Genomic DNA, 25,663 nt, shown 5'->3' with positions numbered 1-25,663 from the left:
ACGAGAAACAACTCATTGAGTAGTTGGGATCTTCTTTTGCTCCGCCATAGACGCTAAAACAAAGGAGGTGTCGGAGATAAGTTCGAAAGATTTGGGATAAGTTCGAGGGGTTCAGAGGTCGAGTTCGAAGGAGTCGGGGGTGAGTTCGAAGGAGTCAACGTTAATCTTGAAGGAGACTGGTAGAGCTCGGAGAAGGGTGAGTTCGAAATAGTCGGGGAAGAGTTCGAAAGAGTCGGGGGTGAGTCTGAAGGAGTCGGGGGTGTGTCTGAAGGAGTCGGGGGTGAGTTCGAAGGAGTTGAGGGTGAGTTCGAAGGAGTCGGGGGTGAGTTTGAAGGAGTCCGGGGTGAGTTTGAAGGAGTCAGAGGAAAGTTCGAAGGGGTCGTGAATGAGTTCGAAGATGTAAATCGTGCGAGTGTCTTTTGTAAGATCTTGTTGACTCTTAATCAGTTGCTGCTCGACGAAGGAGCAAGAGTGAACCGTGCGAGCAGCATTGTCTCTGTGATTCCAACTATTGGCAAAAAAAGATGAGAGATACGAGTGAAAATATAGTACTCCACTGATTCCTTGCATTTACTTCAGCTGTATGGAAACGCACAGCTCATTATTATAAAATTGCAATGGGAAACGCTTTGATAACTCTCACTTCACATTATCTCTCCATCCAGTATGCCCTCACAAATTAACTTAAGCGGTACAAAGGAAAGAATTAACCTTTATAGAAGATGTTGGTTTCTCGTTAAGTGTCTAAGAGGCAACCCAATGACTGTATTTATCAGAAAGCAAAGTACTTATTTACCGTTTCAACAAATGGCTGTATAGAGAAGCACGTACATTTCCGTATATCTTTAGTGGTCTAAAATGTTGCACTGGTTTTACTTCGGCAAACATGTTGATATATAGGAGGAGGAAAACAGATTTCATTGAAAGCCTAAATCTTCTCGAAGTCTTTGACAGATGACGCGTTGATCATTGTGTGTGTGTGTGTGTGTGTGTGTGTGTGTGTGTGTGTCCAGCTGACAACATACCCCCTACCGCCAGTACCAGAGAAGTGGTTCCATGTGGTACCATCTCCCACCAGGGCCATTGTTCACCACTCCTGCCTGCCAAGACCGCTCACTAAATGCTTATTGCCTATTAAGTTCCAATTTTGAACTGCTGAAGATGTAATCAGCGCTATGACTGATTGTAAACCCTAATTAGTACGTGATTGGCAGTTACATTTTTTCTTTCTTTCTCTCTTTCTTTCTTGCAAGCGGATCATTTTTGCTGCCATTAGTAATTGAGACTTTAATCAGTTCATTTATCATTTTCTTATCATCTCATAAAATGTCGAGAAGAGCCTCATTATGGCTGGTTTCTGGGCAGTCGCAAAAGGATGTAAATTCACGGAAACATCTTATGACTCGCTGGGGGAACCGAGATCGTCCGAGATCTTCTCGTGGCATCGTCCACGGTATGTAAGAAGAGGAGGAGGAGGAGGAAAAGAAGGCGGGGAAGGAGAAGGAGGAGGAGGAAGAGGAGGAGGAGGAAAAGAAGGCGGAGAAGGAGGAGGAGGAGGAGGAGGAAGAGGAGGAGGAGGAAAAGAAGGCGGGGAAGGAGAAGGAGGAGGAGGAAGAGGAGGAGGAGGAAAAGAAGGCGGGGAAGGAGGAGGAGGAGGAGGAAGAGGAGGAGGAGGAAAAGAAGGCGGGGAAGGAGGAGGAGGGAGGAAGAGGAGGAGGAGGGGGATGGTGAATAATAAGGAGGGAACAGTAAGATTTTCATCTCTGTTGATGAAATCTTGAATGAGAAAGAAGTTTTAGGATTGGTCGGTTAGGTTGCGCTCAAAGCAAAGGACGCGAGCAACTTTACTCGTAATGGGTAATGGCTTGACGGCCCTTTACACCAGAGATTATAAACATGCATTATCAAAAGCCATTGTGGATTGGAGGAGAGGGGTTTGATCCAGACCAAGGGAGAGGTTTAATCCGAATTAAAGTGAGCGGTTTAATCTGTCTCAAGGGAGATGTTTGATTCATATTGAGGGTAATGTTTAAGATCTTTTATACCACTTAAGGGAGGTATTTGATCCATGTGAAGGTAGAGTTAAAATCCAACTTAAGGGAGGTATCTAATCCAAGTGGAGGGAGAGGTGTAATCCAAATCTAAGGAGAGGTGTAATCTTTATTGATAAGTCATTTCTGGAAAGGTTATCACTTCTTTTATAGTTCGACCGGCAAGTGTTTTCTCAGATACATCTCATAAGACTACTTGGCATGATAGAAACCCGAAGACCGAGTACATTATGGATTTAAAAGGCTCTCATTCATCATCAACAATACCCGGGGGAATAGAGGATTATGCAGATTGGTTCATTTGAGAGTGAGGAACATGTGGTTCTGAATAGCGAGTTAGGCCATCGTAAAGACTGCAGTTCTGTACCGTCTTTTTTTTTTTTCGCCTCTTGGCCTACGAGGGCAGAGGAATCCCTATCGTTTCGTTTATCTGGGTGTTTCTGTCTTCCCTCCCGCCTATACGATCGCGAACGCAAACAAGACGTCCCTTGAATTATCGTCACCAGATTCGCCCATGTACTCCTCATCATGGACAAGGTCCTTGCTGATGAGCGGCGACGCCTGGCGCCCTCTGCCCGACGACGTCGAAGGTGATGATGATGGTGAGCATCGTGCCATCGGGTGTTGAGTCTTAGAAGTGATTTGCGCCGGGGGGAAAAAAAAAGGATCAGATCGTATATTGTATGCGTTTGTGCCTGCGATCCTATTCTTTCAGTGTTGCTGTGTCTTTGTGTCAGCGTGTTGTGTTACAGATATATTTTTGTGGAACGTACGAACGACCACAGAGTACGGCAGTACGACTCTTAAGAACGACTTAACGATCTCTTTCTCAGCACGATGGTACGACCCATGATCACAGCTACACGACCCTTGAGCACAGTGGTAGGAGACATGAGAACGACGTTACGACCCTTGAACACGACGGCACAGGCCAAAGGCCAGACTATCATGCCCAAGGGTCGTGCCGTCTTGTCTCAAGGGGTCGCACCGTCGTGCTCCAGGCGCTAAACGGACGTATACAACACAACTGTTGTCCTTCACGACTTCTTTAAGTTCTATGAATATCAAGAATGATCGCAGAACGAATAACCAACTGTGATATTTTTTCTTTCTAAGAGGAGTTGGTTATTTCTCCATACAGTGGAGAGAGAGAGAGAGAGAGAGAGAGAGAGAGAGAGAGAGAGAGAGAGAGAGAGAGAGAGAGAGTCAATAGATAAGAAAATGGCTAGGTTACTCGTTGATATGCGATCAGCTTGTAGACACCAGCGGGGTGTGTATGGAGACAAACTTGTCTTGAAACTATCATAGAACTGTAACTCCGTCAGACGACTGATTAACTACATATGTTAATGTAAAACCTTAGATAAAATGCCTTAATCCCCTTTTAATGTAATTCCTTAGATGTAATGCCTTAATCTCTGTTAATGTAATTCCTTTGATGTAATGCCTTCATCCCTTTTATATATAACACCTCGTAAATATGATACCTTAACCCTTTTTAGTGCGACCCCTTAAATGAAATGTCTTAGCCCCTTTCAATGTAATCCTTGAATAAAATACCGTAGATCCCTTTTAATGTAAACCACTTAGATATAATCCCTTCACCCCTTTTCCTGTAACCCCTTTGATATGGTGCCTTAGCCCTTTTAAATAAAACCTTTATATATAATACCCTAACCACTCTTAATGTAACTCCTTAGATATAATAGCTTAACCCCTTTTAATGTAACAACTTGAATATGATGCTTTAACCCCTTTTAATGTGACCCCTTAACTTTTATGCCTTAATCCTTTTTTAAGGTAACCCCTTTAATATAATTCCTTAACCCATTTAAATGTAACCACTTAGATAAATGCCATAACCCCTTTTAAGGTAACTCCGTGAATATAATGCTTTAACCACTTTTGATATAACCCCTTGAATATAATGCCTTAACCCCTTTTGATGTAACCCTTTGAATGTAGTGCCTCTACTCCTTTAAATGTAATGTAACTCCTTGTATATGATGCCTTCACCACTTTTATGTAACCCCTTAAATATAATGCCTTAGACCCCTTTTCATTACGTCATCATAACCATTGCAGTACGGTAACTTCATCCCATCAAAAATGTATCTGCTGTAACCTTTCAATACAGTGACGTCGCTCATCTAACTACGACACTTTCAGTTCGTCGTCTACTTTTATGAACAATTTCTCTTTACTTTTGACGTCGTTAAAGTGATCCATCTGGAAATATTACATTAAACCCTACGGTTTAGGAAGTCTGCCTTGAGTACAGTAACTGAACCTCTGGATCCTTTTTCTTTCTCACAGCAAGTGGTAGAAGTTATCGTTCTGGGGAGGTTAGGGTAGGATACCGTAGTAACACCTAACGTAGGATCCCCAGGAACAGCTCCTTTACCTGGCTCGGGGTCATCTCAGAAACGCCAGACGTCGGTGTTCCAGGGCCAGTACCAACCTCGGTACGGAACGTATCTAGAGCACCTGGAGCGACCAGTTCTACGGAACGTCACGGTATAAGCCTTGGCGTCGTAGTTCCGATAGTTGGAGCTCCGGCAGACGCTCCATATAAGTCGCACGTGCCCCTGACCCCTTGGTCTAAGACAATGTGACTCCTGCCACACTATAATCCATGACGGTATTCATGAGTTCCTGTTAAGAGGTTATACATACTGGATGAGATTAATTTCTCAGTGCAGAGTCGCTTGGGGAACGGGAGAAGGGAGAGGGATTCATTGGGAGAGGGGAATAGACGAGGTATATGGAAGAGGAGAGGGAAAGATGGATAGAGAGAGTGAGAGATGAGCACTGTTGAAGTGATGGCTGGAACCATCTTACACCCTCCGTGTCAGTAGGTTGTATACAGCAGTCGTCCAGGGAGGTACTCCTCTCCTGACGTAGGAGTGTTCAAGTGATGCCTGAAACCATCTTACGCGCAATATGTCACGATTTTTCTTTTCCATCTCTGTACATTACTCAGCCCCTCTTCATCGTTTACTTTTTGTGTCTTCCCACTATTTTCTCTCCTCGTTTGTGTTTATCTCATGCTTCGTCTGTGGCGAACCTCCACCAACAATAAGAGAATGGATAAACAGATAAATGAACGAAGAAATCCTGATCGACGATCTAAGAGCCATCTTATGGCCTGGTAAAGGTATTATACACGCCTAGGACTCCATATTTAGAGTCTCAGTATTGATTAAGTAGGATTTCCATAGATGATAAGGCTTTGAAGAGTACGCCATTATGTAACTGTTTGCCACGTAAGATTCGAAACCCTTTAACCTACAGTCCTGCTTAAGGTGGAGAAGACTCATCGAAATGACATCTATTAGTCCATTCATTTAAATGTACCATGACAGGCCCGTTAAGACTGGCATGTTCTCCTGACGGATTTGCATAGTGTGTGAGCACTAAATCATTTTACACCCGGGGAAGATATTCATTTATACTTGGCTGTGCATATATCATCTCATATATCAACCTATTTTGATATACAAGGTGTAGAGTCCGGTGTGTGGGGGTGTAAGGCGGAGAGGCATTCGCATAATGGGGCGGACAGCTCGATTTTCCGCTGCCTAGGTCGCGTGATAAGACTAAAGCTCGCTCACTAAGCTTTCTGATAAAGCTTATTTGGCCATACGTGTGGCCGCATACGGACAGTCGTTCTATTCCGTGAATACAGAGACATATAACGGACGGTTTCAAACACACACACACACACACACACACACACACACACACACACACACACACACCATTCCTTGATGAAGGGGCTCGTGTTGCTGACCATGAGTCACCAAGGACCAGCCAGGGTTCGAGCCCTGGGTGTGATAGTAGGCCTGCACTCGACTCAGGCGTTCATCCTTCCTCCAGGGCTGGTCGATAAATGGGTACAGTGGCTTAGGTTGGTGTGTGTGTGTGTGTGTGTGTGTGTGTGTGTGTGTGTGTGTGTGTGTGTGTGTTTGCAAAAAAACATAGGGGCAAAGACACAAGGTGAAGAGATGGTGCAACAGAAGCGAAAAAATTGTCTCCCCGTAACACACATATAGTATTCACAGATGGTAATTACACACATGCACTGTACCACATAAGAGTTTGATAAGAAAGCTGGAAGAAGAGGGAAAGCTACCCTGCTGGTTGTAAGGTTATATTGGTGGAAGGAGTCAAAGACTCACGCCAGAGGAGCCTTCTCAAAGTGGGCCGGGGTGACCAGTGGTGTGTCCCAAGGTTTTGTCCTGGGACCATCGCTCTTCTTGATCTATATAAGTAACTTGCCAGAAGGGTCGGACTCCTACCTGAACATGCTTGAAGATGATCCCCAATTCACGAGGGAAGTGGAAAGAGAGGGAGACTGCATCAAGGTACAAGGGGACCCAGACAAACTCCAAAGTTTGATAAATAGTCGACGAAAATCAATCCAAGGAGAGCTGAGCCGCAGGGAAAGTTTTTCAAAAGACTTAAATTTTCCACTAAAGTCTGTGAGTGTGTGTTTGTGTGTAAACATAAGAGTAAAGACATCGTACATACATACTAAGTTAAGAGTCGGGCAGTACACGTGGAAGACACTTTAGGTAACACACAAATAGTAATCACACACACACATACACATATCTATCCATCTGTCTATATATATATATATATATATATATATATATATATATATATATATATATATATATATATACTAGTTAGCAATAATAGCAGCAGGCTTTAGGTATATCAACTGCCGGAATCATTAAAGCCTTCAACGTTAAGTTATAACCACTATCTAAAAAGTCTTGAACACGTTCATCATGAGTTCAAGATAATTGTAAAGACCATACGTACCCTCACTGCACGTATGTCCCTAAAGAAGTAAGCGTTCGAGGACTCTTTCTAACGTCCAGTGGGGTAGGTGTTCTGGTCGAGGCTGTTCTTAGAGATCATGCACGCTAACTCGCCCTGGGTTCGTGAGCCAATCGTCCTCCATGTCTATGTTTTCCTGGATAATGATCGATCTTGATGGTTGTAACTATTACTGACGTAACTTAAGAAAGACATGTTCTTCCCCCAGAGATATATTTCCGCAGGTACGATGGTGTGCACCATAGTCCACTCTACGTGACAGAAGCCCAGCCCTTAGCTATGTAGTGAACATATTCCACTGCACTTGTGTTGAGCCCCAGGTTCTATATCACCTTCCTATTAATAATGCTTTTATTCTAACTTTTTCCTCTTCAGAGCATTCCGAAGATCCGTGCTAATAAACACGAATTCTTCAGCTTTTGGAAAAAAAAAGGAAAGTTCCTCTTATCAGTAATCGAAAAAAGATATTCACCTCTTCATCTGTAAAGATCGAGTTGCTCTGAGTATCATACACGAATGTTCATGGATTCTCACCTCCAAATTCTACATTCTTTTTTATGTCAGCTGAGACGGCGCTGGCAACTGAATGCCCTGATATAGAACTGAGGTCGGATACCTATTTTAACGACTAACCTTCAAGGGAGGGGGAACAGCTAGGTTGACTGTGGACTGAATGCTGCAACGAAGAATCGACCCGTAAATAATATCCATCACACCGCGGAGGTCCATAGTGTTCATCGGTCTGCATCATGCCTTTCCCTGCCACACTGCCACGTTTGCTCTCATAAAGTTCACTCCATCATTCCTCATTTTCCTGACCGTCGACGCACTAGTTGTCATTGCAGCAACGCACTAGTTGTCATTGCAGCATTTGTCCCTTAGAATATTTCGAAAATTCCACGTGTATGAACGCTATCCAGTCTCTTAGTTATTGCCTTCTCCTCCGGTCGTTGGAGCTATTTCATTCATGTCTTTCTTCCTCCTCCTCCTCCTTCTCCTCCTCCCTCCGCCACATAACCGACAGCTTTCCAGATGTAGAGTTACCAGATCCTTGTCATCTCACCTCTCCAAAGAACAGGGCAAACTTTGCATGTACACAGGATAGGTTGTTAGTGTTGCATACTGGTGAACGTGTTTCCCTTAAAAAGAAAAGTCTTTACGAAAAACGGGAAGCTTAATACTTTTATCACATTAAGAAAACTGCACTTAAAAGTCACATTAATCAGAATATGGCGATACTTCAGACTTTTTTTATTTCATAGCCGGAGAGATGGCTGAGGTTTGAACCCCTGTTGAGCGCCTCTTGTGGCCCTGTTCCATAACCTTGGTCGACCCAGGTGAGCTACGCTGCCTGACTCCTTCCACCGTTATCAGCTCGAGATAATTGTTGGAGATGTTTATTCTTGATAAGAGAAAATTGAAAACATGTAGTTTTCTTTTCATGTTTGTACCCCACTGCTTAGTTACTGTCAGCAGCTTAAATTCCAGCATTGGGTCGTAAAGAGCTGATGTACAGACTCATAAAATGGGTTGGTAATGCTAGAACTTTTTCCCAAAAGGGGAAAACGGTACTGCTGGAACTTGTTCCCCAAATGGAAACGGTACTGCTGGAACTTCTTTCCCAATTGGAAACGGTACTGCTGGAACTTCTTTCCCAAATGGAAACAGTACTGCTGGAACTTCTTTTCCAATTGGAAACGGTACTGCTGGAACTTCTTTCCTAAATGGGAACGGTACTGCTGGAACTTCTTTCCCAAATGGAAACAGTACTACTGGAACTTGTTCCCCGCAGACATGCGCGTATGTAGAAATAGTACTAATTCGTCTTGCTTTACTCTGAGCTGCTAATTTTGGAAGGCGTTAGAGTTCACTCCTTCAGTTCTCATCCTCTCTGTATCCTGGGTCTGTACCTCGATTTCGGAAAGAGAGTTGCTGCGTCCTGTAGCGTGCGAGTTGTGGGTTTCAAAGTCTTATAGTGAAGTAGAGAGTCTTGAAATTCGATGATGTATTTTCAGCAAGACTTGTAGTGCTTGGTCTGCCTTTACTTGATCGCCGTCTCTTGTGTAGTGAGGTAGCGGCAACAACATACGAGGGCTGGCCTCATTTGTTCACATCCACTCTCCACCTGTCACGTATTAATGCACTGGTACCAGAAACTCATGCACTGATACCAGAGAGCTCCCTCATTTCACAGCCAAGCCCAAGAGACCAATCATTTGTTTTCCTTGACCGATTCATATATGTACGTTCAACCCACTGACAGCACGTCGCCCCCTGTATATCACCATTGTCCTAGATCACTAATTCGTGCATGCCTCTCACCCTCCAACATGTTCAGGCTCCGAACCCTCGACACACATTTCACTCCGTCCTCCCATCTCCCATTCGGTCTTCCTCTCCTATTTGTCCCCTTATAATCAGACTCTTTTCATATACATGGACGTCTGATTCGCTCAACGGCTCGGCCATTCCTTGCATTATTTAGTTGTTGATCATTTCTAAAAGCTTTATATTCTTGCGGGTGTCTGTTGTAAGTCTGTACTAAATCAGTATCACTTCCAGACAATATCAAGAAACATATTTAAAAGAACTACTCCCATACGTTATCATTATCATTATGATACTTAATCGCTGTTTTCCGCAGTCAGCGAGGTAGCGCAAGGAAACAGACGAAGAATGGCTCATCCACTCACATACACACATACATATATACACAAGCGCCCATACACGGACATATACACATATATATATATATACATATCAACATATACACAGACATATACATATATACACATGTACATATTCACACTTGCCTGCCTTCATCCATTCCTGTCACTGCCCCGCCACACAGGAAATAGCATTCCCCCCCCCCTTCAGCGAGGTAGCGCCAGGAAAAGACAAAAAAACGCCACATTCGTTCACACTCTGTCTCTAGCTGTCATATGTAATGCACCGAAACGAAAGCTCCTTATCCACATCCAGGCCCCACATAACTTTCCATGGTTTACCTCAGGCGCGTCACATCCCGTGGTTCAGTCCACTGATAGCACGTCTACCCCGGTATACCACATCTTTCCAATTCACTCTATTCCTTGCACGCCTTTCACCCTCCTGTATGTACAGGCCCTATCGCTCAATCTCTTTTTCACTCCATCCATCCACCTCCAATCTGGTCTACCGCTTCTCCTTGTTCCCTCTACTTGTGACACATATATCCTTTTTGTTAATCTTTTCTCAATCATTCTCTCCATATGTCCAAACTATTTCAGCACACCCTCTTCTGCTCTTTCAGCCATGCTCTTTTTGTTACCACACATTTCTCTTACCTTTCATTACTTCCTCGATCAAACCATCTCACACCACATATTGTCATGTAAACATGCCTTAGCTGCAGCTTCAACTTAACACCAGTGCTCACGAAGGAACCGGTACCAATAACCACGACACAGCACCAGTAACCATGACGACTTAGCTGATACTAATAAAAACCACGACGATTCACCTAGTACCAGTAATCATGACGATTTAGCCATTACTGGTAACCATGACAACTTAGCCAGTACCAGTTACCATGACAACTTAGCCAGTACCAGTAACCATGACGACTTAGCCAGTACCAGTAACCATGACGACTTATCCAGTATCAGTTACCATGACAACTTAGCCAGTACCAGTTACCATGACAAGTTAGTCAGTACCAATAACCATGACGACTCAGCCAGTACCAGTTACCATGACGACTTAGCCAGTACCAGTTACCATGACAACTTAGCCAGTACCAGTTACCATGACGACTTAGCCAGTACCAGTAACCATGACAACTTAGCCAGTACCAGTAACCATGACGACTTATCCAGTATCAGTTACCATGACGACTTAGCCAGTACCAGTTACCATGACAACTTAGCCAATACTGGTAAAAACCAGGACGTCTCGCCCACTACCAGTCGCCACTATTGTTCGAGCAGGAGCCAATAACCAGATAGATGATGATGATGATGATAGATGATAGACGACTTCCCACTGCGCTGGAACTGACTTGATTTGTCATATGCCTGACAACATCATGGCCACTAATGTTCTCAGTCCAGTCACACGGTGTAGGAAGCTCAGGCTCTGCCTCAAGCAAACGCAAGCAACATCTGTTTGTGGTGCTCGCTTGCTCTTCACTGCTGCTATCAACCGTATGATACACTGTGAGCTGCCATGTGTCTCATGATGGTGTATGTCCCCCTCTCACCGGTCATATATGCAGTGGTGTATGTCTTCCTCTCACCATTACACTCTATATCTTGGTGTATGGTGTATGTACCAGATTTGGGCAAGAAGAAAAAGGATTCCTTTAGTATCCACGACAAGCAATTCATCCACTTAACCTGAAGCTACGCCTCACCTGCCTGGTCAAACCACCTGTCAGACGCAAGTTTAAGAAAGATGCAAATCGCACAAAACAGAGCCCTCAGAACAATCACCGGCCATTTAGCAACCACAAACATCCAACACCTGTATAGATACAATATCCTTTAAGTTAAATCAAACTTCAGTATTCTTGGCACTGAGTTCTTTGCAGCAGCACTAGGCCCTTTTTATCGAAAGCACTCCATAATCAGCCAACAACCTCCAGGTAGCTATGGAAAGGCTGACCTGACCTTCACATATCGACAGATAATACTCAAGGGTTCACCACATCTAATGAGCACAATAACGACAAAACGTATACACACTAAGATAACCCAACAGACATTAAACAGCTGCCATCTTAATCCAGTATTAAGCACCACCCTACCAGATGTACACCCATCAGAAACTATGATTCCCAGACATGTAGGAGTTACACTTTCTCGCTTGTGTTTTTGGTAATACCCATTTGAAAATACAGCCCTCAGACATGTAGGAGCTACACTTTCTAGTTTATGTTCTAGGTAACACCCGCCTGAAACTAAGGTCCCCAGACAAATAGGAGTTATACTTGCTAGCTTGTGTTCTGGGTAACACCCATCTCTCTAATGTTACAAACACTGTTTCGGCATATCATTAGACCCTTTTTTACTCAGGATGCAATTTCCACACTGAAGATACTAAACAGTCACTCATTGATGCCCTGTGTCAACTCTCCCAACCAGCACCAACGTTGACACACACACACACACACACACACACACACACACACACACACAGATCACCCGCACTTATGACCTGTGATCCTGTCGTGGATATGATTGGTTTCTTTGAGCGCTGTAGGAACCCCATGGAAAGGACTCCTGGGCCGGGAAAGTAGGATATGGTGTATTTCTTCATCTTATCGTTACCGTGTATGGTGTACAATATACGATAAATGTCTTGCTTGTGCTGATGTATGTTTTGGTATATGGTTTATGTGGCTACGGTGCATTAGACGTAGCAGGTAGAGAATGGATGTGAGCGAATGCGGCCTTTCGTCGTCAGTTCCTGGCGCTACCTCGCTAACGCGGTAAACGGCAATTAAGTATGAAAAAAGTGGTGTGTTTGTCTCTCACTCCTGGCATATTTGTAACGTTATGTGCTATGATTCTGCCTCTCATAACTGCCATGTATATTGTGGTGTATGGTGTACTACCTGCCTCTCACAGCTGTCATGTATACTGTGGTGTATGGTGTATATCTTCCTCTCACAACAGCCATGTATATTGTGGTGTATGGTGTATATCTTCCTCCCACAACAACCATGTATATTGGGGTGTATGGTGTATATCTACCTCTTACAACTGCCATGTATATTGTGGTGTATGGTGCATATCTTCCTCCCACGACTGCCATGTATATTGGGGTGTATGTCTTTGTTCACTGATGTCTATCTCACAAATGCCCTGTATAATTCACTGTATGTCTTCGTTCACTGATGTATAGAGTACATGTTTCACTTTTAATTCGGATACAGTCCTCTGTTGATTTCTGCTGACCTTGGCAGCCTGATAGTGTGTTGTGGGGCTACGCTGTTTTTCTTATATATCTGTTGCTACGTCCGTACTTTGGTGCACAGTGCGTAGAGCGGTGCTCAGTGCACAGTTCTGTGATCTTGCGTACAGGCCAATATGTTTTATGAGAGTGAGCGCTGGAAGTGGGCAGTGAAAGCATGACTAGCACGAGCCATTCTTCATGGCCTCAAGCTCCTAATCGTTCCTGTATGCTTTGTGTTGCAAGTAGGAACCGATGTTATGCATGGCCAGGCAATTGTTCTTCATGTTATTGTGCTGCTAGTCTGGGGTTATGCATAGCTAGTAGTTCTTTGTGTTTTGTTTTTTTATGCCTTTTCTTTTTCATTGCTTATGTTATGCATCTTTAAACTTCCTTTATGCTCTGTATTGCATGTCATTCATTCTCTATACCATGTATGTCACTTGTTCTCCGTGCCATGTATTGGTAGCTAGTCCTTATGTTGTACGTAATCATACTTGTTGTTCATGATTGTCTTTGTTCGTGCTGTATTCTGCTAGTTATTTCCCACGTTTGATGTACGTTTATTAATTAGAATTTTGTGTACATAGGATTCCATATGAGCTCATATTACCTTTCTGAAAGAATTCTTTTACGTTAAGTGATTGAGATTTTTTACTTTTTTTCATTCGAAAGGAGAAGGAAAGAAGGAACATGACCGAATGCACTCAGAACGTAAAAGAACTGGCCACTTTGTTACGTATAGGATGGATCCTCTCTTGTAGCGCTCTGTCTCTCATCTAGGAGGCAATTGATAGTCAGGTTAACCCACTGTTGCGGCCGTAGATGGTGTGTGTGTGTGTGCGTGTGGTACGAGGCAACAGGTGTGTGTGGCCAGCATTAGCTAAGATGGCCTCACCAGACGTAACACGCAGATGTTTACATTCACAGATATTTAAGTCCCGGGTGTAGTGCATAGTATTGTGGTGTTCTTCATAATCATCTCCCAAAATCAGTTCAACATACAAGTAATTTGATGGTTGTTTTCCGTTCTTTTATTCCGATCCTGTGTGGAATTGGGTGCCATACAGGAGTTCGAAACGAGCTTAATCATTCTATCATCCACCCCACATCATACCGAGTGCGGAGAAACGAGGAAGCTATTGACCAGGACACAGGGACTTCAATGAAGAAAATATAGAAAATGGAGTAAAAAGAAAAGGTAGGAGGTTCTGCTTTGGCTACCCAGGCTACGTCGAGCCGCTTTGGTCGTCTGGGTTTAAGGATTCGTCTACTTCGTCTCCACGGGAGAGGATATCCTGCCGGGGGTGCTGTGTGGGAGTTGTCTGGTAAACACTTCACTGTGTCCTCCAGCCGTTCGCCCTGTGGTATAAGACGTTGCCTATGGAGTCGTCGGCAAGATTTGAAAGGTATCTCCTTGATGTTCGTGATCATGTCTTTAGCATTACTTCTCTCCTTATGGTAGCATTCGTATTGAAAATAAGGGTAAAGATATTTCATCAAAGAGCGCGATACCTAGAATCACATATAGGTATACAGATATCGGAAAAATTCTCTCTCAGAATAAACAGAACATACAGGCGTGATTGCCAAAGAGGCTACGCACATACGCTCGTTCCCGTTTGCACTTAACGCACATGACCTCTGTTGATCAACTGGAAATTAATCTTTCCTCAACATTTTCATCTTTCTCATTTGGTGGGTGGAATGACCATGCTGTGTAGCGTCTGCGCTGAAGGATCGAACCCACCGCTTGATTCAAACCAGCTTGTCCAGGGAGGGTGCAGGCAGAATGCTAAGTAAGGTGGTGGACGCCGTGCCGGTCAGGGTGCGTGTGGCACGACACTGTGCCAGACATGTGGGAGGTATAGGCTACACCTGCGTCTCTTGTAGCTCGACGACCGATAGCCACACAAGGGCCTACATCCACTGCACTGCCACTGACGTGTGCTAAAGGGAGTCTACAACCACTCTTTTGCCACTGACGTGTGCCACAGGGAGTTTGCACTCACTGTTTTGCCACTGATTGTGCTCCAATGAAGGTGCACCCACTGTATTGCCACTGACATTTGTCACAGGGAATATAGACCCACTGTATGGCTCTGATGTGTACCACAAAAAGTCAGTATCCAGTGTACAAATACTGTCACCTACCATATGGAGCTTCCAACCACTGAAATGCCACTGATGTGTGTCACAGCCTCCATCCACTGTACAACTCACTGTATTAGCTGTTCCTTATGTATCATCTGTTCCCTTCGTGTAGCTACACCCTTCGTGTCGTATCTGACGCCCCTCTCATCCACACCTATTGTGTTAGGTACTCCTGTAACCTTTGTAGTTGCTGTGCCCTTCATTTTGGCTACATCCTTCGTGGCAGCTGCAGTCACCGAGTCGACTGCACCTTCGTGTCGACTACACAGCTATGCCTCCCATCAGTTAACACACACGTGTGATTATGTCAGCTCCAGTCGTGTCTGTTGATGTGATCAAGAGATAAGCGACAGAAAGATCTCGTGTCCATTAAACTTAGAGAATGTACGGAGCGGAAAAGTACGAGAAAGGAAACTAGGGAACACTGATGGGTGGTTGAAACTCTCTGGGGCTCGTTACGGCGTGTGGCGCAATGCTCTGCTCACTGGGGGGAATATTGACTCTTATGATTGACCTACATTCCATTATGCAAGGTATACAAACTTACCCACATACTTAGACACAGATGATCAGCAGAGCTATTAGGGTATTTATGTAATGCTTACAAACACACACACACACACACACACACATACACACAGTCTCACCTGATGATGTGATTATTACACGAAATTGCACTTGGGAACTTATCGTGTTTCATTTTCCTCGTGGACTCATAGGAATATCTTGATCACGCGCAAGATTGTGATCCTTTCCAATATATATATATATATATATATATATATATATATATATATATATATATATATATATATATATTCAATATAAATAATCGCTGTTCACCGTGTCAGCGAGGTAGCGCCAAGAAACAGACAGACTGGCGCATCCATTCATACATATATATATATATATATATATATATATATATATATATATATATATATATATATATATATATATATATATATAAACGCCCACATATGCACATATACATACATATACATATCAAATATATAATACTTCATAAGCTTTCAGACAGTATACTAATTAAAATCATTTCTATAACATTTTTAACAAAACGGTATAGCCTATAGATGAATTAGAAATCAGTGCTATCACGCCTTAAGAACGTGAGAATGTCAAATGCCTATCGTTATCTCCTTATCTACGCGAGTAATCGAGTAATGTACACGTAAGGAGGGTGTGGCCGGCACACTCACACAGCAGCACCATTAGCAATAATGGACTGAGAGGCCCAGCACCCAGCCAACCACATATCTCACCAACCACACTCTCCTGTCTCCCACGCAGCCATGTCTGTTCTATTTATCTTTTATTTTCCTTTTTTGCTTAATTGCTCTTAATGGCTGAGACAGACATAAATATTCTCTAATTAGTTGTTTGTTGAAGGTTCAGATTGCATCCTTCCCGTTACATAGATCCGCCTTTCTCTCTCTCTCTCTCTCTCTCTCTCTCTCTCTGGGTGGCAGTCCGCGTCAGGGGTTCTCTTCTGTTCCCGTTTGGCTTACGTCTGACGGTGCTAAGGATTAAGTCCAGTCACCTCGCTCCTAACATATGTTGTGCTCTATCATCTGCGCCTTCCATTAGGCCGGTTAGATAAATGCTGAGGTGTGTGTGTGTGTGTGTGTGTGTGTGTGTGTGTGTGTGTGTGTGTGTGTGTGTTTGTGTGTGTGTGTGTGTGTGTGGTTATTATCATCGATTAATGTTTGTGTATTACGGGGAGAAAGAGTTTTACACTCGTGTTGCCCCGTCTTTACTCTTGTATATATATATATATATATATATATATATATATATATATATATATATATATATATATATATATATTTCATACTATTCGCCATTTCCCGCGTTATATCCTAGCCCGAGCAAGGGACCCATTTATCGACCAGACATGGGTGAGGAATTACACTTGGGTATGATTGGGAGTCGAACCTATGAAGAGTCGATCCCGGTTGGACCCATGGTGACTCATGGTCAGTAACCCTAATTAGCTTTTGTGTGTGTGTGTGTGTGTGTGTGTGTGTGTGTGTGCTTGGGCATGTTCATCCCGCAGGCTACCGTACTAATGTTCACCGTCCCATCACCCTCCCCCTCCTGCAGTCCACAGTTGGCACCGTACTTAAAGATGTTTCAAACCTCTGTAGTCGAGACATCATTGTTTCTCAATGGCAAAATACCTTAAGTCGCACTTCAACTCCATATGCTCACCATATAGTCCTTCACCTTCAGCATTACATCAATTTCTCCTCTTCCACTTTATCTGTTTCCCATAATTTTCACTTTTTCACACGCATATCCATCTTCCTTCAGTGTGTCTAGTCTCTTTATTGCTTAGTCCTGACGACAGAAGAACAAATAGAAAAGAAAACGACGTAACATTTGTTCTGAACTTGGTGGTTCGGGGTTTCATCACCCACCATCTGGGGTTCACTGCGTTTATTACGGAACATTTAGGTTGCTGTTATGTGGAGATGTAACGAAGGTGACTTGCTTAACCCCATAGTACATTGTGGATTTGGGTTTGAAGAGAGTAAGCAAAAGCATTCAATCTTCATTTTCGTCGTAGAGTACAAGAATAATATTATATATATATATATATATATATATATATATATATATATATATATATATATATATATATATATATATATATATATGCAAAGCCTTCGCCGTAAAGAGATATACAGCACAATCACTACTGGAAAGAGAAAATATAAACGGTGAGTACTTCCGTTTATTACATCCTCAGACAGAGTCACTCTTTCCAGTGGCGATAGTGCGCATATATATATATATATATATATATATATATATATATATATATATATATATATATATATATATATACACACACACGTAAGATCACCCTTAAACAACTTTTATTACTCCACGAAGTAGTTTTTCGATACATTTTCATCGGTGTCATACAGGAAGTTGTATAATGATAAGTTGTGAGAAGGTGAACTTAAGAGAAAAGCTGGAGACTTAACATGACGAAATGGTAAATCGAGCCATATAGGAACAGACAGGAACCAGGAAGGACTGAGACATCTGGCCAGAGTGGACGAACTGTAAAGATCACAGCTTCAAAATTCATGAATGACAACAATCCTCCTCTCCTGTTGTACTTTTCCGAAATGGTGAACAGAGAAAGGGACCAGGTGAGGATTTTGCTTCAAATGCTCGGTCATCTGTTCTCAACGCTACCTCGCTAGCGCGAGAAATGGCTCGTGTATATATATATATATATATATATATATATATATATATATATATATATATATACACGTAATGTTTCTCTCTGCATCTGCTTATTCTAACAGGAGGTCTGATAACCATCTTGAACAAGAGATGAGTGAGTTAGAGCTGCGTTACGTTGAGCCCGGTTCATATCACGACCCTATTAAACCAACCCCCTTCCTCCACCCCCCACGACAATTAGCCACCTTATAGGACTAACAATAACTAACAATGGAACCCCGGTCGGACGAAACAAGGAGGTGATTAGGTTGTTAAAGACGGGGCGATCCGGTTGCCCCAGGGCCCCGAGTGTGGCTGTTCAGGTCCAGAGCGGCGGAGAGACGAGGCTCTTCCCATAAAGCTCAATTAACACTTCGAAATTCTCTTTTAAAGATAATTTATACCCACGTAAATGTTGACTTCTCCTTATTGAGACGTCATACCCCGAGGTCGCGAGATGAAGACGTTCTTTTAAGCCACCTGGATTAAGGTTCTTGTAAGTATTGAAAGAAAAAAAAATAAAGAGAGGAGGAGAAATCTGACGTTCAAATCCAGTGTTCAAATCCGGCTTTATTTTTTTTTTTTCTTGTTTTCCAACCCTCAGGGTCCACAAGGTAACGGCATCGTCAGATGGTTGGAGATAATAGTATGGAAATTTGGTGTCGTAACTGGAGGTCTTCTTCACTCTGTGTCGTAAATGGGGTTCTGCTTCACTCGTGTGGTAACTAGGGGTCTGCTTCACTCTGTGTCGTAAATGGGGTTCTACTTCACTCATGTGGTAACTGGGGGTCTGCTTCACTCTGTGTCGTAAATGGGGTTCTACTTCACTCATGTGGTAACTGGGGTTCTGCTTCACTCGTGTCGTAAATGGAGGTTTGCCTCTCGTGTTGTAACTGAGGGTCCGCTTTACTCGTGTCGTAAATGGGGTTCTGCTTCACTCGTGTGTTAACTGGGGGTCTGCTTTACTCTTTGTCGTAAATGGGGTTCTGCTTCACTCGTGTCGTAAGTGGAGGTTTGCCTCTCGTGTTGTAACTGGGGGTCTGCTTCACTCGTGTCGTAAATGGGGTTCTGCTTCACTCATGTGGTAACTGGGGTTCTGCTTCACTCGTGTCGCAAGTGGAGGTTTGCCTCTCGTCTTGTAAATGAGGGTCTTCTTCTCTGATGTCGTAATTGGACGTCTGCTTCACTCATGTCGTCGCTAGAGTTCTGCTTCGATTGTGACGTAGGTGGCAGTCTGCTTCACTGATGTCGTATCTGGACGTCTGCTTTACTCGTCCCGTAAGTGGAGGTTTGCTTCACTGATGTGGGAACTGGAGATCTGCTTCACTAGTGTCGTAAGTGTAGGTCTGCTTCCCTAGTGTCGTAACTGGAAGTTTGCTTCAGTTCGTGTCGTAACTTAAAGTCTGCTCCTCTGGTGTCGCAACTGAAGGTCTATTTCTTTGGTGTCGTAACTACAGGTCTGTTCCACTCGTGTCGTAACTGGAGATCTGCTTCACTGGTATTGCAGTTAGAGGTGCACTTTATTGGTGTCGTAACTACAAATCTGCTTTATGATGTCGTAACTGGAGGTCTACTGCACAGTTCTGGTAATTGGATTTTTGCCTCACTGAAGCCGTAACTGTAAGTCTGCTTCGTAAGTGTCGTAACTGGAAGGTCTACTTAACTGATGTCGTAACTGGAGGTCTGCTGCACTCGTGTCGTAAATGTGCTTCTCTCATGTCGTAATTGTAAATTTGCTCATCTGTCCTAAATAGATGTCTGCTCCACTGTGGTCGCAACTGGAAGTCTCCTTCACCGGTGTCGTAGCCGGAGATCTGCTTCACTGTATTTTAACTAGAGGTGTACTTTAAGGGCGTCGTAATTACAGATCTGCTTCACTGGTGTCGCAGCCTTAGGTCTCCTACACCAGTGCCGGTTGGTCGTCATTTTCACTGTTGGCGACTGGTGCAGTGCTCAGCTCGTGCCGATTGGTGGTCTTCTTCACTGCTACTTCACTGTTGCTCACTGAGGATTTCTGTCACTGTTGCTCGCTGAGGATTTCTCTCACTGTTGCTGACATGAGATTTGGTTCACTGTTGCTAACAGGAGATCTGCTTCACTGGAGGTCTTTCCCAGTGTTATAAAGTGGGAGTCTGCCTCAGTGGTGTCAACAGGGGAACCTGTTCCACTGTTATTCAATAGAGTTTGTTCCATTAGTGACAATTATAAGTTCAGTTCAGGTTCTTAATTAGATGTATACATTCCAGTGGTACTTCATGGAAGTGGAGGTAATTAGGGATGTGCTCCAAGGTTATGAACTAGATATCCTTCTCAGTTGTGGCAATTGGAGTATTCCTCAGTGGTGCCAACTGGCGTATTCTTCCTTGGTGCCAAATGGAATATTCCTCAGTGGTGCGCCCTAGGATAATCCTCAGTAGTGCCAACTAAGGGGATTTTCTTCAGTGGTGCCAGCTGGAGTTTCTTCAGTGGTGCCAACTGGAGTATTCCTCAGTGGTGCCAAATGGAATATTCCTCAGTGGTGCCAACTAGAGTCTTCCTTAGTGTTGCCAACTAAGGGGGGGTTCTTCCTCAGTGTAATTCAATGGAGGCCTTCTTTTTTTTTTTTTCCACTGGCGTCAACTCTTGAGATTGCCTTTGTTTCCAGTGGTAAGTTTGCCTCATTACAGCTCAGTTTACTTGAGTGGTTTTCCAATTAACCTAGTGGTTTTGTAGTGGCATCCGATGATTTAATCCGGTGTTGGTAACCGGAGGTTTCCTTCAGCGTTTCTGAGTGGAGGTTCGTTTCAGTGGCGACAGTCAGTAGTCCATTGGAGTGGAGTTAATGGTCTGTTTTATTGGTGCTTATCGTAGTTATGTTTCCTGTGATGCCATTTGGTGTTGGAGGAGAGGCCTTTCAGTGAGGCTCAATTGAAGCCTTCTTCAGTAGTGTGAACCGACCGTTTGAGTAAGCGTTGAACGGTGAATGTTTGTTTCGACGGTGTTGAGTGAATGTATGTTTCGACGGTGTTGAGTGAATGTTTGTTTCGACGGTGTTGAGTGAATGTTTGTTTCGACAGTGTTGAGTGAATGTTTGTTTCGACGGTGTTGAGTGAATGTTTGTTTCGACGGTGTTGAGTGAATGTTTGTTTCGACGGTGTTGAGTGAATGTTTGTTTCGACAGTGTTGAGTGAATGTTTGTTCCGACGGTGTTGAGTGAATGTTTGTTTCGACGGTGTTGAGTGAATGTTTGTTTCGACGGTGTTGAGTGAATGTTTGTTTCGACAGTGTTGAGTGAATGTTTGTTTCGACGGTGTTGAGTGAATGTTTGTTTCGACGGTGTTGAGTGAATGTTTGTTTCGACAGTGTTGAGTGAATGTTTGTTCCGACGGTGTTGAGTGAATGTTTGTTTCGACGGTGTTGAGTGAATGTTTGTTTCGACGGTGTTGAGTGAATATTTTTTCGACGGTGTTGAGTGAATGTGTGTTTCGACGGTGTTGAGTGAATGTTTGTTTCGACGGTGTTTAGTGAATGTGTGTTTCGACGGTGTTGAGTGAATGTTTGTTTCGACGGTGTTGAGTGAATGTTTGTTTCGACGGTGTTGAGTGAATATTTTTTCGACGGTGTTGAGTGAATATTTTTTCGACGGTGTTGAGTGAATGTTTGTTTCGACAGTGTTGAGTGAATGTTTGTTTCGACAGTGTTGAGTGAATGTTTGTTTCGACGGTGTTGAGTGAATGTTTGTTTCGACAGTGTTGAGTGAATGTGTGTTTCGACGGTGTTGAGTGAATGTTTGTTTCGACGGTGTTGAGTGAATGTTTGTTTCGACGGTGTTGAGTGAATGTTTGTTTTGACGGTGTTGAGTGAATGTGTGTTTCGACGGTGTTGAGTGAATGTTTGTTTCGACGGTGTTGAGTGAATGTGTGTTTCGACGGTGTTGAGTGAATGTGTGTTTCGACGGTGTTTAGTGAATGTTTGTTTCGACAGTGTTGAGTGAATGTTTGTTTCGACGGTGTTGAGTGATTGTATGTTTCGACGGTGTTGAGTGAATGTTTGTTTCGACGGTGTTGAGTGAATGTGTGTTTCGACGGTGTTGAGTGAATGTTTGTTTCGACGGTGTTGAGTGAATGTTTGTTTCGACGGTGTTGAGTGAATGTATGTTTCGACGGTGTTGAGTGAATGTGTGTTTCGACGGTGTTGAGTGAATGTGTGTTTCGACGGTGAGTGAATGTTTGTTTCGACGGTGTTGAGTGAATGGGTGTTTCTGTGTGAAGAAACTGAAGGTCTTCCGTAAGTAGTGCTAATAGTATGAATGATATTGTAATGCAAACTTATTTCCTGGTTTAGTAATATTAACTTGGGTTGTACATCATTGCTCCTAACCTGGTCTACTCCAGTGATGTTAAGTGGAAATACAGTAGTGGAGGGTCTACTCCAGTGACTTTAAGTGGAAATACAGTAGTGGAGGGTCTACTCCAGTGATGTTAAGTGGAAATACAGTAGTGGAGGGTCTACTCCAGTGATGTCAAGTGGAAATGCGGTAATAGAAGTCTACATCAGTGATGTTCAGTGTATGTATAGTAGTGGTTCTACTCCAGTGATGTTAAGTGTATATATAGATGTGAGGGTTCACTTCACAGGTGTTAAGTGGTAATATAGTAGTGGCGCCTCGTAAAGAATTACTTATAAGTGCAAGTGATGCCTGTAAGAAGGCTTACTGTAGTGTTCCAGTAGCGGATCTCTCAGCTGTAGTAAATAGCAGGGAGGGAGGGAGGGAGGAAGGTGTGTGTGTGTGTGTGTGTGTGTGTGTGTGTGTGTGTGTGTGTGTGTTCCCCTACCCCCGGATAATTTTACGAGTGTGTTATAATGAGGCGTCGTGGGTGTATGTATGGGCAAATAAAATAGCCTAATTGGGGGCTCAGGTAGACACAGTTCAGGGTGAGAACATAGACTAAGCTGTTTTATCACCCATCCTCATATTACTGTACCGGGTGAATTCAGGGAGACCTGTTCATCGGTGATGGTACCTTACCGGGTTGATAGGGAAGGAAAAAACAAGATCTGCCGGTTGCATTCGCGCCGCGTTTTGCTTTAAGTGGATGATGGCAGGAGGGGGGGGGGGGGGGGTGAGAGGAGAGGGCAATCTTGTTATCTAGGATGAGAGAGTGGGAGAGTTACTACATACACACGGAGCTCTCTCCCGGCCACTGAGGCAAGGAGAGCCTGGGAGACGTCTAGTTCCCACTGCGTGTCGTGAATTCTCTATGAGATTTCTTTTTCTTCTTCTTGCTTCTCTGCCTCGGCAGTCCACTGGGGATCGTACACCACGACCGTACGATTTCTGATAGTGATGCTGTCAGACATGATGATAGCATGATTTCATATGGTCAGTATTTTTTTGACCGCGTAGATTCGGGCATGAGGTTTGGAGAGGGGGTGATTACCCCTTGATTGAATAACGTCCCTTACCACCCCTTACTGTGTTACATGATTATTCGTTCCATTATGTGCACATTATACATTTTGAAAGGGACCAAAGTATAGGGGTATCCAAAGTGGGTTGCTTTCGAATTGGTAGTTGACTGTACCCTCATGAGATCAGACACATTTATACGCGCCCTCTTCCAGCCAAGAAGCAACAGTCACACCAGAATTAATCCCGGGGAATATTGGTAAATCCCCTCCCTATTTAATCCAGCCTCGTGAAGTGCCCAGCGGGACAGACAATGTGCAGCAAGTTCACGAAGTAACACACCACAGGCTTGGATTAAAAGGGGGGACGCCTTGTATACCATTCCACCTAGATAGGAGAGCGTGTCCTAATATGATGGACTTTACGTGCTCTGCAGCGGACGGGAGGAGGAAATTGTACCGTCATCTGTTGTTGACAGATCTATTGATTATATATATATCCTGTCATTGACATAGTAAAGGACGGATGCAAAAGCTGGTGCGGTTTGCGAAATAGAATTTTAGTAAGAACACAATAAAGTATAGTGTGATTTTGTGTGTGTGTGTGTGTGTGTGTGTGTGTGTGTGTGTGTGTGTGTGGCATTCCAGGCCGAGTCGATAGATAGAGGAGTGCCCCCATGCAACCCACAAGCCCACCCCTTCCTCAACCCCCGACCGTCTCCCACGACAGAAAACGACACCAGCGCCGCTGCTATTAAGACAATGAATGGGTAATCAATGGACACGTTTACTAGTATTAAGAGCCATTTTTTGGCCTATCAAACGAACAAAAATTTGCTCATTGTCTCATTTGGCGTCACCTTCGCCTCGAATGGCACCAAAGTTGTACAAAGAATTATACAAATATTTAGATATTTAGATTTTCACCACAGACTCGTATTCAGCATACATAAAAGTATCTATGCTGAAAATGTCAAGAAAATCTATTTTTTCAAAAAAATCAATAAAAATCCTAGGCATTTTTTTTGCTCAGATTTTCAACTTCCTCAGATTTTAATGAAAATTTGTGTATAGATGTTATTCTATATGGTACTTAAGTATTTCGTGTAAGAAGACTGTAATTCATAATAACCGTTTAATTAGCAGCTGGACTAATTATGATGAAATTTAAATGCTAATTACTCGACTAATTATACGAATATTTAGATTTTGACCACAGACTCGTATTCAGCATACATAAAAGTATCTATGCTGAAAATATCAAGAAAATCTATTTTTTTCAAAAAAAATCAATAAAAATCCAAGGCTATAGCCTTGCATATTTTTTCCTCAGATTTTCACCTTATTCAGATTTTTATGGAAATTTGTGTATAGATGTTATTTCATATGGTATTTAAGTATTTCGTGTCAAATGATTTATTTTCATAATATTAATCGTTTAATTAGCACCTGGACTAATTATGATGAAATTTAAATGCTAATTATTCGACTAATTATACGAATATTTAGATTTTGACCACAGACTCGACTTCAGCATACATAAAAGTATCTATGCTGAAAATGTCAAGAAAATCTATTTTAAAAAAAAAAAATCAATAAAAATCCGAGGCATTTTTTTGCTCAGAATTTTAACTTCCTCAGATTTTAATGAAAATTTTTATATAGATGTTATTTTGTATGGTATATATGTATTTCGTGTAAGAAGACTGTAATTCATAATATTGACCGTTTAATTAGCACCTGGACTAACTATGATGAAATTTAAATGCTAATTACTTGACTGATTATACGAATATTTAGATTTTCACCATAGACTCGACTTCAGCATACATAAAAGTATCTATGCTGAAAATGTCAAGAAAATCTATTTTTTCAAAAAATTTGTGTATAGATGTTATTTTATATGGTATTTAAGTATTTCGTGTAAGAAGACTGTAATTCATAATAACCGCTTCATTAGCACCTGGACTAATTATGATGAAATTTAAATGCTAATTACTCGATTAATTATACGAATATTT

This window comes from Panulirus ornatus, chromosome 2 (genome assembly GCF_036320965.1).
Source record: "Panulirus ornatus isolate Po-2019 chromosome 2, ASM3632096v1, whole genome shotgun sequence".
NCBI classification, from domain to species: domain Eukaryota; kingdom Metazoa; phylum Arthropoda; class Malacostraca; order Decapoda; family Palinuridae; genus Panulirus; species Panulirus ornatus.
This window is presented reverse-complemented; position numbering follows the sequence as displayed.